The sequence below is a fragment of the Pipistrellus kuhlii genome, unplaced genomic scaffold, assembly GCF_014108245.1.
Source record: "Pipistrellus kuhlii isolate mPipKuh1 unplaced genomic scaffold, mPipKuh1.p scaffold_m20_p_21, whole genome shotgun sequence".
Classification (NCBI taxonomy): domain Eukaryota; kingdom Metazoa; phylum Chordata; class Mammalia; order Chiroptera; family Vespertilionidae; genus Pipistrellus; species Pipistrellus kuhlii.
In genome coordinates, this window is record NW_023425520.1 from 6,884,343 (window position 1) to 6,891,324 (window position 6,982).

At 49.1% G+C, this 6,982-nt stretch overlaps 1 non-coding gene across 1 annotated transcript; it reads left to right on the forward strand.

Annotated features, from left to right (window-relative positions):
* Nucleotides 1-6,227: 6,227 nt before the first annotated feature.
* On the forward strand, nt 6,228-6,428 carry LOC118726198. The gene has a single exon (XR_004990229.1). It is a non-coding gene; the product is annotated as a small nucleolar RNA SNORA73 family (small nucleolar RNA).
* The last annotated feature ends 554 nt before the right edge of the window (nt 6,429-6,982 follow it).

Here is a 6,982-nt window from a genome sequence, read left to right on the forward strand (position 1 = left end):
GACCACACGCAGCTCCCATTGACTCTCTGGCCTCACAGGGAGGGGTGTGGGGGTGGTATTGACACTCCGTGCTCCTCTCCTTGGTCCCCCAGCTCTTCCTTTGTGGCTGCATATAAGCAGGAGGTGGCACCCACTTGTAGAAAGGGAAGACAAGGAGAAGGCGAGGTGAGGATGACAGCCAGGCAAATGAGGGAAACACAAAAGCCAAAGGCCGCAAACCTCAGCTCAGAAAGCAGGTCCCCTAAGCCAAAGCTTGGGTTCGCATGGCTCTCCTGGGGAGCTGTGCAGCTGGCAAGGCAGCCCCGGCGCAGTGGCTTCTTGGCCTGGGAAGGAGCCCAGGTCCTTCCAGATTTGGAGGTTCCGGAAAATATACAGGCCCAGGACTCCTGGACTTCTCCGTGCGAATTAAAGGTGCATAGGGGGGGTCGTCTGCAGGGGCCCGCAAACGTCCTCCTGTTTAAAACAATATCCTTCCTCATCCTCCCAGCCTGTCTTCCCAAAGATCCTCCTTTACCAACAACCTCAGACGAGTTGGGGCGGGAGAGCAAGGGGTGCATTTACGACCCATTTCAGCTCTCCAATATCCCAACCCTTCCCCTCTGTATGAGTCAGCTTGACTGCTATAAACAATAGCACAGACTGGGGCCTAAATCGACAGACACTTATTGCCTCACAATTCTGGAGGTTGGAAGTCCAAGATCAAGGAGTCGGTGGGTTTGGTGTCACACACACACACACACACACACACACACACACACACACGCCATAGTAGCGATGTGCAGAGGGCTGCATGCTCACTGTGCCCTCACATGGTTTTGCCTCTGCATGCATGCCTTGTGTCTATCTTTGTGTCCAACTTCCCTCCCCCTTATAAGAACATCCGTTAGATTGAATCAGGGTCCCCTAATGGCCTCATTTTAACTTAATCACATTATTAAAGACCCCATCTCTAAATGTAGACACATTCTAAAGCACTGGGGGGTTAGGGCTACAACACAGGGATTTGGGGGGGGGGTGCAAATTTAGCCCATAACACCATCCTATAAGTCTGAACAGGAGGCAGAATCGGAAGATGTCCTGCTCTCTGCTTTCCCGCCTCCCTTGTAGGTGGGCTGAGCGGAGACTCACACTCCGCTATTGGAAGCTCAGGCTCTGGGCATAGGGTCTGGAGGAAGTGAGGTGGGCATCAGGGCAGGGGGGCCCTCACTCTCGTTGGTGCCATGGGCAGCAGGGCAGGAGAACCAGACCATGTTCCTGGCACAGAAGAGGGGAGGGGAGGCCATCTTAGTAAGTCTGTTCCTGCCCTAACACTTAGCACGGTAGTGTCTGGTGCTTAGTTCCACTCCAGAGGATTCCGGTTTTCCACACCATGGTTTTGGGCACGGTTCCTGGCTGCTCTACCTCAAACTCTGGTTCTCTAGCCCTCCTTGCAATTCTGAGCATTGCCTGAATGCTGTCTATTATAGTAAGTTCCCTTTCTGCTTCAAGCAGTTAGAGCTGGATTCTGCTGCTTACAGTGTGAATCTTAACTCAAGCATAAGGGAGACTTTTTACAGTCAGATCTCCACCTGACGTTAAAAAAAAGAAAGAAAGAAAGAGAGAAAGAGAGAGAGAGAGAGTGAAGTCGACTTTCATTGTAATCCAGGAACAAAAACAGACTTTTGGCATAACTATTACTTGCATTGCATATCAAAAATAAATAGAAGTCTTACCTCTGGACCAATCTTTATAAAACACTTCCCCTCAGGAACCTGTGATGGCTCCCTATTGCCCATGGTTTCAGGTTTAAACTCCTTTGTCTGGCTTTGAAAACCCTCAGGGTATAATTGCAGCCTGTCTGGCCCCTCTCATACCCACTGCTGGGGCAGCTGCAGTAAAGGGCCTCAGGTTAGCAGTGAAGAGCACGGGCTTTCCCATAAGGCTGCTGGGGTTGGAACACCTTTGATGCTTGCACCCTCTCAGCCCCAGTCTCCTCATGTGCACACCAGAGGTGACGACGGCCATGGAAGGCGTTTAGCTTGACCTCTGTGCCATCCCAGCAGATGAGACCGGTGTAATTATTTCTCTCTTTTCCGCATCCAGCGGGGCTACAGAGCAGATCCAGTTCCTGAGTAGGTACAGCTGGGGATTGAGAAAAATGAAAGAAAAGGACAGACACAAAGATAGAAGGAAAAAGCTGGGACCGGATGGGGATCACTGCCCTCTTCTGATAGAGAGACAGCGACTTAGAGCTGATGCAACGTGTTTGTTTTATGCCCCCAGATACCAGGAAGTTTTTCTATTTGTTCCTGGTGCTTGGCTGGATTTACATAATAAAACCCACTCCCTGGCACCTGGGCTGAAATGAAGGTCAAGCTGATAACCCTTCTGCCTTTTGGCAGAACGTGTTTCCAGAAACCACCCTGGAGTCAGCTGACAATTTAAAGAAATGCCCATGTGCCTTCCCAGGAGCTCTCTACAGACCAGCATGCATCAACAGTAGCTGTAGAATCAGCAGCAGTATCACCTGGGAACTTGCTAGTAATGCCAGTCTTGGGCCCCTCCCAGACTGGCAGTGTTGGGCCATGCTCTGGGCTAATATTAGTTCCATCACCACTGCTGACAGCTGGTTTAGGAACAGTCACGACTAATGCCAGCAAGACTCTAGAAAAAGGTTGCTGTGGCTTCTAGAAAAGAAGCTCCTTGTCTCTTAGTAGGAAGCCATGGGGTGTGGCCTCCCTCTCTCCAGGATGGTAGAGGGCGTGCTACCCTGCAGTCTGAGGGGACATGAAGCTGATGCGTGGGGAGGGCAGGACCAGAAAGTACACTGAGAAATGGGAGAGGGAGCCAGACGATGACCAAACGCTGCCCGCAGCCCAACCTACGACCAGATATTCCGCTATGTGAGCCAAGAGAATCCTTATCTCTGAGCGGAGCTGAGGTTTCTGTGACTTGCAGCCAAAAGGACTCGAATGATTTATCTCCTAGGATTGCTGGGAGGTGAGCTGATTCACGCTGAGCGCTTAGCGCATTCTCTGACACCTTGGAAACTCTCGTTATGTGTCTATCATCGTCATTATCATATTATTTTCACTATTAGTATTATGTGCATTCCAGATGCATTAAAGCAAACTGTGTCTTGACCTATCCTAATTCTCCAGCTGTGAGCCTTCGAAGTCCCACCTCCCTATTTCAAGACCTGCCTCAAATGAGACCTTCCTGAAGCCCTTGGAATTATCTAAGCCGATCCAACTCCTTCCACTGAATTCTTTCTTTTAAAAAATATATTTTACTGACTTTTTACAGAGAGGAAGGGAGAGGGATAGAGAGACAGAAACATCAATGGGAGAGAAACATCGATCAGCTGCCTCTTGCACACCTCCTACATGCCCTTGGCTGGAATCAAATTTGGGACCTTTCAATCTGCAGCCCAAAGCTCTATCCATTGAGCCAAACCAGTTAGGGCCCTCCACTGAATTCTTGTATCCACAGCTAGTGCCTCCTCCTCCTCCTCCTCCTCCTCCTCCTCCTCCTCCTCCTCCTCCTCCTCCTCCTTCTCCTTCTCCTTCTCCTTCTCCTTCTCCTTCTCTTCTCCTTCTCCTTCTCTTCTTCTTCTTCTTCTTCTTCCTCCTCCTCTTCTTCTTCTTCTTCTTCTTCTTCTTCTTCTTCTTCTTCTTCTTCTTCTTCTTAATGTTTTGCCCAGCTAGCATGGCTCAGTGGTTGAGTTTCCACCTATGAATCAGGAGATCACAGTTTGGTTCCTGGTCATGGCACATGTCCCTGTTGCAGGCTCAATTCCCAGTGTGGGGTGTGCAGGAAGCAGCTGATTAATGATTCTCTCTCATCATTGATGTTTCTCTCTCTACATCCCTCTCCCTTCCCACTCTGAAATCAATTTTTAAAATGTTTGGTTGGTTTTTAGAGAGAGAGAAAAGAAGAGAAAGATTAAAAAAAAAAAATCTATGAGAGAAACATGTACAGCTGCCTCCCGCATGGAATAGAGCCCACAACCTGGGCATGTACATCAACCAGGAATCAAGACAGTGACCTCTTGGTTCATGGGTCAATGTTCAATCACTGAGCAGACTGGCCGGGTCCATTGCAATTCTGAGGCAAGGAAATTAATAATGATGGAGGAGAGGTTTAACTGTTAGTTTTATACTTTCACTATGAATTATTTTTTTTATACTAAATGAACTTGATCATGAGAGATGATTTCTCATGTCTTCAATTTGAACTTCTTGATGAGGCTAATCCATTTGCAGGATGGCACTGTCTCAGCACTTCCCTTAGGTCTCCCTGGTTCTGGGCACACGGCAAACACTGCTTCATCTCGTGGTGACCAGGCTAGTCTGTTGTTGCTATTGCTGGTGGTGGTTACCGGCTGAGTTCCCTGAGGGTCCCGGGTGAGGTCAGGCCTGGAGGACTCAGCATTACTTCCTCACTGAAGCCCCAGCAATGGCATGAGCTAGTGTGGGGCTGACAGCAGAGCCCACAGCCACACCAGCTGCAGTGGTTGCCATCTGGGCCATTAGCTCTGGCTGCGAGGATGTAGCAGCAGGTGAGCCAATAGCAGATGGTGTGGCCCTGGGTGCAACTCTCATCTGAGGCGCCCAGCTGGCCAGAGGGACCCAGGGGGAGTTATGGCTTCAGCTTTCATGTGGCATCACAACTGCCAGGTGGTTCTGTGTTTGCAAGTTCAAAACCCGGAGAAGACCCCCCACAATAGAAATCTTAAAAGACTATAGTCTCTGGCTTCAGTCTTATTGGGAATTCCAGACCACCTTGGATTCCTCCAAGTCATTCTGAGATCCCCAAAGTGTGGGCCATCCTCTTGGTTCACCCAGGCATCTGCCATCTTACTTCTCATCTTCCCCAAACCTTACCTCCATGACCAGGCTGTCCCCACCACTGACAGAGTCCAAGTGTCCGGCCCCTGTGCCATGTGGAAGCCTGGCATCGAGAACAGAGCCCCAAGTCATTACGGAAGCCTTAGATCCACCTGCTACAGGAGGTTCATCACAAACACATTCCTTCCTGCTTCCTCACCTTAAGTGTGCTATCTTCCTCCTCCTCGCTTCTCATCCCATCGCTCACCTTGTGAGTTCACTCACCTCTCCCTTTTTGATGACTTCTACACAGGGAAACCAATGTGGCTTGACTTCACCTCCTCCTTTTCTGCTGCGGAGCAGGAGCACGGTGAAGAAAAGCCACAAACCCACTGTCTGCATGCGTCCCCACAGACACTTGGTAATTCTTCAGTTCAGTTTCTGCTCTCAAATGCCTCCAGATCTCTCCCATTGTCTGAAGACTCCTGGCCATTCTCTGTTTTCCACTCTTAAGAATAACTTCATCTCTAATTTCACTGAGCTCGCTGGATCTTGTTATCTTGCTTTGGCCGGCCCATCTCTCTGAATCCTCATCTTCCTCTTCTCTAATGTTGCAGACTCTGCAAAAGATGGCACTGTTCTCTTTGCCACAGCCAACCTCTCCCCTAGTGCTCCTCACCAACCACAGTCTATCACCTCTCTGCCCACCCTCGTTGGCTTCTTCTCCCCTAATTGTGCCTCCTTCCTCGTGTTTAAAAGGGATCATGTTTACTCTCTACTAAAATGAAACCGAAGCCCTTTCCCTTCACCCACTTCTTCTACATGAACCATCCAACTTCTGAAAACTACAGTCACCTTCGCATCCCCCCTCCCTTACTCGCCCTCACCTTCTCCATTGGTCTCTCCGGTGGCTCTCTGGAAACTGCTTTCTCAGAGGTGAGGCGATGAGCCTCTGAGTACAGCCCACTGCCCTGTCTTTGGTGGGCCTGAGCGCACAGAATAGCCTCTCCTTCTGCATATCCCCCACCTGCCGCCGTCCAGGAGCACCTCCTGTTCCTGCCTTCAGGCTTTTCACACTCCTTCCCTCAGTGATGTCACTCACACCACAGTTCCAGCCCTCTCTTCTCCCAGCAAGATGCAGCTCCCTCCTCCTCTCTTGGCTGACATCCTCCCAGGCCCCAAACCTGCAGACAAGGTCCTTCAGAAGCGATCCCACTAGTTTTCTTTTTCTGATCTTACATGAGGAGGAGACTTTAATCAAATTAAATCATTGTCTAGTCTAGACTCTGATCCAGTGCAGGACCACCTAGCTCTGTATTCGGGGGCAGATGGTAATCAGATCTTGGCTTAAATGTTTGCAGTGGTGGGAGGCTCAGTATTTCATGAAGTGCCTTGTTTCATTTAAAAATAGTTTTTAACCCAGCCTGGGTACCTCCAAGGGTCACTTTCTGAGGCTCCATCCAGGCGACTAGGGGAACACAGGGTTCAGCCCCAGGATGTACCTGCTCCTTTCCACACCATTGGAGAGAGAGCCGGGCCTTGAGTCTGCGCCACATATTCCTACTGCGTCTCCGAGTCCTGTGGACAATCACCGAGGAGACAAACTTGTGGGACACATCTAGAGAAAAAAAAAAGAAAAAAAAAAAAAATATATATATATATATATATATATATATATATATATATATATATATTTATTAAATGATAATTGAGTTCACCTACCTACAAAATAGCCTCCCTACTATAAAATGCTCTTTTCCTTTTCTGCCTCGCATCCTTCCCAGACTTTTGCCGAATTGGATGACTCTCCATTGCCCTAACTTGCCCCTGCCTCTGGCTTTCCACACTCTCCTTTATGCTGATGGTTATCCAAAATGTCTTGGCCCCTCTGTCTTTCCATGCAGTGAAGTAGTAGTGCGGATAGCAGCTCCCAAGGGAAAATGTCCTGATCTCACCAACTAAATCCCCATTCTCCCCCCTGAAACCCTAAAAACACATTGTCTATACTTCTTATCCACGTATCTCTCATTCTATTCATTCATTTATTCATCCCACAACATTTCTTGAATGCAGGGTGATCCAGGCTCTGTCTTTGGCAAGGGACACCTGGCAGGGAACACAGCATGGAGTTCCTACTGGGGAGCATGTGGGCATCAAGGGCAGGAAGGCAATAT